Source organism: Austrofundulus limnaeus, unplaced genomic scaffold (assembly GCF_001266775.1).
Source record: "Austrofundulus limnaeus strain Quisiro unplaced genomic scaffold, Austrofundulus_limnaeus-1.0 Scaffold85, whole genome shotgun sequence".
Taxonomy (NCBI): Eukaryota; Metazoa; Chordata; class Actinopteri; order Cyprinodontiformes; family Rivulidae; genus Austrofundulus; species Austrofundulus limnaeus.
In genome coordinates, this window is record NW_013952487.1 from 751,863 (window position 1) to 761,052 (window position 9,190).

The window sequence follows — 9,190 nt, forward strand, 5'->3', positions numbered from 1 at the left end:
GGAATGAATGATGTAAACAAAACAAAATAAGATCAAATATAAAATGCTAATTTAATATTTAATAAATTAATACAATTACTTTTCATTAATCTGGGTTTTTCCAGTTGTTTCTGGTTTTCAGTTGTGTGCCACAGCAACATCTGTACAGCTGTTCTTGTTTCATTAAAATTCCGTCTGAATCCGAAGCTCAGAACCCTTCAGGTCTCCTCAGAACCCGACTACAGATCCTTGTGTCTTCAGGACAGATGAAAGAGGAGGCTGCAGCYTCTCTGAGGAAATAAATTCTCTCTGATATTTGTTGTTTTTTTTAAACTCTCTGTTCAGARGGTTTATTTCCAGCCTGGACTCAGTTTGTTCATTCCGAACACGGCGGTCTCACAGGTGAAGGGCTCTCGCAGGTGGAACAACAAGAAGCTCTTCTCTGATTGGTCTCTGAGGGTTTCTCTCAGGTCGGGAGGATAAGTGGACCRTGTCACTGGTTGTTCAGAACCAACACTTCCCCGACTCTTCTTTGATTTGACCTCGGAGATAAAGTTATTTCTCAGTTCGAGCTGGACTCCTCGGGCTTTTCGGAGAAGATGGATGATCTGCAGGACCACAGGAACGGGTTGAGGGGTCTCGTTAGGAGGTGATGAATGGATGAAGTCTACGACCTCCTTCAAGGTGCAACAGGAGAAAAAACTAAATATGAAGCAACAAAAACAAAAAGTCACATTTATTCAGATTTATCACCTGCTGAAGTACTTTTTCATAGACGTTTGGTTAATTGGGAGGCTGCAGATCTTTATTCTGCTCATTAGTTCCTCGTCACTCAGTCCAGGCCTCGACCTGATTATGTCCTGCTGCTGTTTTCAGAGCAGATCAGGTAAAAWCACCTCAAACCATCCCAGAGCTTCCAGGTGACATTTAGRTTTCCCCGTGTCTCGTGAAGGATTCGTCTCATTTTACACAGAAGAATCAAAGCTCTGTGTTCACCTGGTCCACCGGTCTGAGGCGAGCAAAAAGCAGAGCGTCAGGTGAAATGTAGGACAGACACCGTGAGAGCAACCCTGGGTCTGTCAGGGGGTCCGCTGGGGTCTCCGACAGACAAAGAAAATCTGCTTTGGTGGAAGGAACAAGTCTTCCCCTGAGGCGTGAGGGCAGCTCTGGATCCACGAGATAATTAATCACCAGAACGTCTAGATTCCCTCATGATCACACTTGGTTTGGAAAAAAATTAAATAAATAATAATAAAAACCAGTTCTGTGCTGAAACAGACACATCAGGGCTGATGTGATACCAGGTCCCAGAGAGGCTGCAGAACTCAGCCTGGTGACGGTCTGAAACCAGTTCTGAGGGTTCTCATGGAAAATAAAACCAGTTTTGAGGGTTCACATGGAGAATAAAACCATTTCAGGGTCANTGGTCTGAAACCAGTTCTGAGGGTTCACACAGAAAATAAAACCAGTTCAGGGTCATATAATGGTCTGAAACCAGTCCTCTGGTCTTCACACAGACAATGAAAGGCTGAACCAACCCCGCTGCTGCACCTGAAGCCCTCCCACTCTGAACATGGTCWGGGTTAATGGCGTCAGGCCGACTCCTCACCTCTGTGATTAAGGGGTCCTGGTGACGGCGGGCTCTTTGCCCGGACAGGATGGTACTATTTACCCACAATCCTGCAGTGGTTTAGACAGCGGAGCCTTTGTGTGACACTTGGCTCGGCGTCAGCGCCTCCTGATTAGACGTGAGTTTGTGTTGGCACTCAGATCACGGAGGACGGGACGATTCCACCCTGGGAGTGAACAGAACCGGCGCTGATCTGAGGGGAGGGTTACAGATGGAGCCGCTGATGGGATCTGTTGGCCGACACAACACGTTGAGCCATAATTAGTTTGGTATTAACAGGTGGAGCAGCTGACAGCTCATTTAATGCTTTGCAGCCAAACCAGTTATTAAAAAAAAGGAGGGATTTAAAGGAGTGAATCAGAAAGACCCGAGTGTCTCTAGATGGTTGTAACTCAGAAAATCTCACACTTTGAGCTAAAATCAGGTGTTTCAGGAGCTGAGAGTCATCCTGACATGATGCCTTTTAGTTCWTCATTAATTTGTTTGAACTTTATTTTCTCCAACTTTTTGAAGCAGAGCCACAGTTGTTTCATTAGTTTTAGTTGTTGCCTCCAACATGAGTCATAAGCAAGCAGCAGACGAGGCTTTCAGTGATAAATCTGTCTCATAATGTGGCTTTAATCAAACTTTGAGTTTCTGTGATAAACCATCAGCTCCGCAGTTTAAATCGTTTCGCACCTTGAGGGTCTGAGCAGGTAATGAAGGTGTGAAAATGAATGACTTGGACCTTCTCGAGGCTCCTCGGAGTCTCCTGCGTTGCTGCACGACTTCATCTGATCTTTAAAGTTGATATCTTCACTTCCTGATTGTCTCCGGCTGCGTCCACCTCACATTTAATCACCGTTTCATTTCTCATTGGCTTCCCAGTCGGCTCTCCGGGGCTCGGAGCCTGCGGCCTTGTCTGCAGATGATGGAAGGAAAAAAAAAAAAAAACAATCAACCGAGTCATAAAATGAATTTTAATGTTGGAGTCTGTATTACCTATGGAGGCATCAGGAGGGATTTACAGATCCTTTTTGAATTTAAAGACGCCTCTGCAGCGCTCCGAGGATGATCCGTCGTCTTGTTCCCACATTAGGAAATCAGCTCCACCTGGTAATTCAATTTTCACATTCCATCAGAACAGCAGAGCGCAGACAGAAGCAGGATGATGGGAAYGGTCTGCAGCTCTGATCTGAAGTGGAAGTGACGGTGGGAAAATAAAAGCTGTGGGTTTGGTTTTCCTTCACCGCGGAGCAAATTAAATGTTATCAACAGGATAAAAGCCACTGTCAGACGCTCCGGTTCGGTTCCGTTTGAGGAAAGTTGGAGATAAAGTTGTTTTCATCACTGATGGGGAACGAGGAGAAACGGAGCTGTGGTTAATTCTGACTGCTGATCAGATCTGATCAACATCATGAAACCATCAGTTCCTCAGGGTACCGTGTTAGGACCTGGGATGTTTGTRGAGGTGGGCAGCAGTGAAGGACTGTACTGTACCTACTTTTTACCTTTACTTCACTACAGTTTAATGATAAAATCATACATTTTACTCCGCTTCATTTCTCTAAAGGTTTTGTAGTTGTTGTGTTTGTGTAGTTTTGTGTGTATTTTGTTCCATTGACACACTGTAAAATTACACACTACATCCCTGCACAGTGAGTGATGATAAGCAGCTTTAAATTTGATATATATTTTTTCTATATTTTATATTTTTGAATTGAAAAAAAGAGGTAATTTTCCTTTGGGATTAATAAAGTATTTTTAGTATTTTGAACTGAATTCATCTGGTTGGTCCAGCTCTGGGAAACGTGTGGTTTTATTTCCTGTATTTAACCCTCAAGTCTAATTTTGTATTTGTTTCCTGGTTCTTGACTCAAAAACACATTATTCTCTTTCAGTAGCAGAAAAGTTTCCCATTTATTCTCAACTACACTCAAGGTAATGCATCGTTAAAAACATCTAATTTTCAAGTATTTTCAGTTCAAAGTATCTTTGAAAGCACAAACTCCTGCAGTTTAATTTAAGGAMTAATTTGACAGAGCTACATTTATTGGAGTAATAAAGACGTTTATTACTTTTTGCTCAGTTTATTTGTTTGTGTTTTTAGGTTTTAGTTGTGTTCATTTTCCTCCCACCTGTCCTCAGCCAGCCCCCCGACCTGTGTCACGGTTTGATCAGGTTCTCTCAGCTGCTCCATTTCTCTGATGATGATTTATGATTCAGCTCCCTGATTGAAGCTAAATGAACTGAGGTGGGAGGAGAGTCGGACCTCCKGCGTCTCTCTGCTGTCTGCAGAGCGTCTCGCCCTGCAGCAGGTAATAAAGTCCTGCGAGGACAGCCTGTCCCCCCTCGTCCCCTCTCGCCGTCGTTAAACCTGTGGTGACAACAGGAGCTGTGTGCAGACACCGGGAGGACGGCTGTGATGGATCGTCCGGCTGCTTCTGGMKCCATATTTCAGCTTATGGAGGAATGCCTCTGGGGCTGTGGGACTGTGGTGGTTCTGGGACAGAACTGAGGACCATCTGAGGACCARCAGACCTCATTCAGACCAGGAACAGCAGGATCAGATAAAACCTGATTAACCTAAAGAGACGATTCATCTACTGAACCTCAGTTCCTGTGATGGTTTCAGATTTCCTTCATTTTGACATTTTTTTTCTGGACTTTGGCAAAAAAAAAATTTCAGTGCAGTTCTGAATACTTTGATCAGAACTTCTGGGYCGTGTGTACAGAATCACCTTCTGCTGTACTTTTCTTCCTCTCCTGCATCAGCACCTGGAACAATGAGCTCTGGGTCAGCGTGGAGGAAAGGTAATCAGTGCATGAAATGAAGGCGGGCCGGTTCTGCCTCCTCCACCACGACAGATTCATTACCCGTCCATCAGAGTTGGGGGGTGGGGGGTGACGGCTGGGCTCAGAGAGGGCTGGAGGAGGGCCTGAAGGAGCGATTAGCTGCCGGAGAGGGGCCATCAGCTGCTGATGAGCTGCTGRACGGGTCGAGGAGGTTCTGCAGAGGTTCATTACAGCCTGTGTTGTGTTTGCAGTCAGGTCTGCTCTCTGCTCAGCTCCAGCACCTGGTCCGACCCGTCTGAAGCTGGACGGGAGCTCCAAGCAGGACGAGCTGATGTGGGTCAGAGCTGAAGAGGACTCTCAGACGAAATATTACCTCGATGGGTCTTAAAATGACATTTCTCATTTCGTTTGGGCAGCCATCTTGAACACAAAATGTCGTGTTTTAAAAAGAGGTGATGCCAGAAAAAAAATCATTAATCTGTAAATCATTATTTAATAAAAACAGCTGATTCAAAATTTTAAAGTTAAATATTGATGATGCTGCACATCGTTTTGTTGCAGTTTATGATGGAGAAACCTTACATTTAATTTCTTATCCTGTTTTTAAGAGCAATTAGGGACATACTGTAGCAATTAACCTCTTAAGCCCCAAGGGGTTTTCTTGAAGTTTTTTTTCACAACACACCATGCTGAAATGTTATTGATCAGAATCAAATAAAGCTAACATTTGGGAGATTTTTTTTCACTCTCCACTGAATAATTTTTTTCATTAAACAGTATATAACTCATTTAAAACAATAATGAATCAGGCTAAAACTCTTGGAAACATCACCTGTGCAAAGATTCATGCTGTTAAAATGAACTGAAGCAAAGTTACAGAGGTTTTAGTAAAGAAATAATTGAGTGTTTTGTCATTCTGCACAGGACAGATCATGATGGAAGTTTTTACACTGAAAAGTTATTTATTTTTTCTTACCTGCCGTAAAAGACTTGTTATTAAATGTTTGTTCTTTTGAAAAATTATCCAAACATTATTTGTCACCATATATATTACATAAAATAATGACAAATTATATTTGATTTCAGTTTGATCGTATTCACTCAAAATCAACAAAAAAAACTTTCAACACACTTTACAACATATTTCGATATTTATATTGACTTGCTTTAAAAAAATAACGTCGAAACTTTTTCCTTTACAGATTTGCATTGATGTTTACTTTCTGACTGAACTGTTTGACATTTGAACTGTTGGATGTAAAAATACCAAACATGTCCAGGTTCATCTGACAGATCTGAAGTTAAAAGAAGTTAAAAGATACAGAAAACGGTAAAAGCTGTTTTGGGGCTCAAGGTGTTGAGTTGATTATTAAACGATTATAACTGGTAAAAATGTGAATGGACAAAAATGTATCGATTTCTTTGTTATTGTAACAGTAAATAATTTAATTCAGCTCAACTCAATAATACTTTGAGCCCAAAGGGAAATTAAAAGTTGTTAACTGACATTTTTTGTCTCTGTGACTTTAAGACAAATTCAGTTTTATTCTTTTTGGTCACTAAAGGATTTCTGACATTTTTATTTATTTTGATTGTTACTGAGACAGCAGTTAGAGTTAAATACAAGGAAAAATGTTAATAGAAATTTGATTATAAAAAATACATTTACAAAAAAAAGAATCAAATCAAGGCTTGAGTGAATCGTTACATATTTCATCAGTTCTAACGAATCCTGAAAGAAGTGAAACAAAAGTTCAAACTTCAGCTCGACTGGATTAACGAGGTCGATCTCTTCCTGTTATATTAAAAAATGCAGTTAGAGAAATATGATCTCTCCTTGTTTTGCAGCAGGTTTTAGGGTTAAAAAAGTAAAAGCGGTTCTCGTTGATCACGTTGGGAGTTAACAGCTGCAGAATGTAATCACCTCGGTGYGTTACTGAGGCTTCCTCCGCCTCGCTCTCCTCCAGCGCCTCTGAGCCAACACACCTTTAGTGTAATTGGAACAAATGGTTCTTTAATACCAGCCGGGTCAGATGACCTTGGTGCTGAGAGGGAAGAGAGGCTGGTGGCAGCTCTGCAGTGAACATTAACTGGATGTCAGCAGACATTACTCTCAGCCTCCGAACGCTGATCTGAGACCTGCAGCAGTTAATAATGTGGAGCCAACACACTTCCCATCTCCTCTAATAGAGATATTGTCATAGTTCTGGTGCTGCTGGGCCCGGCACAACCGACAGGGGAGAGGATGAACTCTGCCGTCTTCCTCTCCGCTTTATCCTTCGTTTCATGTGACGTTCAGGAACCATCCGAATCTTTTGAACGGCTCCTTCCAACGAGCGATAAGAATTGAGGTGTGGGCAGGAAAGAACCGTTTGTAATTTTAAATTTTAAATTCTTCATAATGTCTTTAGTTTTCATCCTTAAACACACAATCATTACTCCATCGCTTTTTCACAGGAAACAGTCAGAGCAGTGGATTACAGGTTCAGAGAGAGAGAGGAGGGGGGATTTCTGTTTGACAAAACACAAGGTTCCGTCCACGGGACACGATGACATCATCATGTATGCTGATGACATATTTCTTTATGTGATGACACAACTTGTTCCAAAATTAACAGCTCTTTTGAACAGCTCCATGAAAACAAAAACAAATCAAACCAAACCAACAATAAAAAAATAAAAACAAAAAACAAAAACAGAAACAAGACAAAAACAAAACAAAAACTAAAACTAAACAAAAACAAAAACAGAACAAAAAACAAAAACTAAACAAAAACAAAAACACAGAACAAAAAACTAAACAAAAACTAAACAAAAATAAAAACACAGAACAAAAAACAAAAACAAAACTAAACAAATACAAAACAAAAACAAGACAAGACAAAAACTAAACAAAAACAAAACACAAAAAAAATCAGTTTTTCTCTTTAACATCCAAACTTCTCAACTATGGAAGCCAGGAGCGTATGTTTTCTATCCTTTTCCCCCCAAGGTTGTCTCGTGATGAAGACATTTGTTATCATGAGAAAACCAACATATTTTAACTTTGATTTCTACTTATGAAGTTTATTACATCAGCAGGATCACTGTATAAACTCCTGCTGAGCTGCAGTCAGACCAACCGTCTCCTTAAATGACGAATGGTGATATGAAAGTTATCTGTACAAGACAAACAAACTGCAGTTTCAGCCTGCATGACAGTAAACATCGGTGACCAGCTGAGGGGACCAGGACGTCTCCATGGTTCCAGAACGATGCACAGAGGAAAGMCCTAACTCATTATCTTGAGAAAACGCTCATTACTACGTGATAACAACATGATTTATTGACTTAATATGTCGTTACCACCAGAACAACTTGAAAAAAATATCTGCAGAAAACATCCACTCAGCTTCTTTACTTAGCTGTCATGTATTTAAGGTATTCTTGGTTTCTTTGTGGTTCCTCTAAAATGGGAGGCGGAGCTTTCAGTCATCAGGCTCCCCTTGTGTCACACYGACTTCCTGTTTCTGTCAAAGATGAAGTCGATTCTTTGTGTTCAGATGGATGTTTGAGCGAGAACAAATGGTACAAATAATTGAAACGCSTTGGTTTCCTGCTCCCTCTCAGAGCACTTTTAGAAAAAAGGATGTTTTTCTGTAACCTGCTTCTGCTCTGGGCAAACATTTGTTAATGAGGGCAAAGCAAGGATATCAGAGCGCCGGAGCTCTTTGGGTCCTGCAGCCGGGTCCAACGCTCTAATTTAAATCAAGCAGCAAAGGTACGTCAGCAGAAGGTGAACGCTGAATCTTAATTAAATCTCAGGCTCCAGCTGCCCTTTAATTCATCTTCATTTAGCAGGATCACACGGTGTAATAAAGTCAGCTGCAGACTCATCTCAGCACAGCGTTGGGCTTCAACCTGCTTCTGTTGTTTTTTTTTTTATTTGGACTCTTTATTATTCAATCATCATCCTTTATTGGAATAAATTGAATAGATCCTGAATATAAGCTAAAACCTGCTGTTCCTGGTCTGAGTGTCCCTCTCTGAGAGGCTCAGGTGATGCAGGATTTTAGCTCTGCAGCAGTTTCCTTCTGCGAGCTTCAAATAAACTTTCTGCCGCCTCATGAATACAAATCAGTCCACCGGCAGCTCCATCCGCGCCTCCGCTCCCATCCAATTTTCCTGACCCGCTTCGCTATTTTACTCCTCCTGTGAACGCAGGTGAGCTTCCTGCTGCACAGAACCATTGACCACGGAGGATGAAAACAGGAGGAGTTCAGAAATGTTTGGTTTTGTTTGTGGATGACATGTTGGGTTATTTTGCTGGTTTTAGCTTCTCWTGTTGTGATAATTCAAGCTTTTAGCTACTGTTGTGCTGACTTTAGCTTGTAGAATTYGCGTTGAGGTTTTAGCTGTTGTGAGTTTTAGCTTCAGATGGTTTCAGCTCTAATATTTTTCAGCTGCGTCGCTCAGCTCCCAGCATTCAAGCTGCTTCTCGTTGCTCTAAATGCTATTGTTTCTTTTTATTTGGTGTTTCTTTGTTTAAAATTCTGTTGAYCTTTGCTCTTCCTTTACCTGACTGCAGCTCTTCCATACAATATGTGAATAAATTAGATTTAAAATGATGACAGTCGTTATTTTGACACTCATCCAGGATCCTCTAAGTGTTTCTGAAAAGAAATCTAAAGTGGTCTGTAGGTGTTTTATGAACTCCACTGTGTTCAGTCCTTTCTGTGAGCCAACCACATCTGAAATAACAGCCTGCAGCCTGTCAGGTTTTTAAAGAAGGAAAACTCTGACTTTATTATATACTGTGTATATATA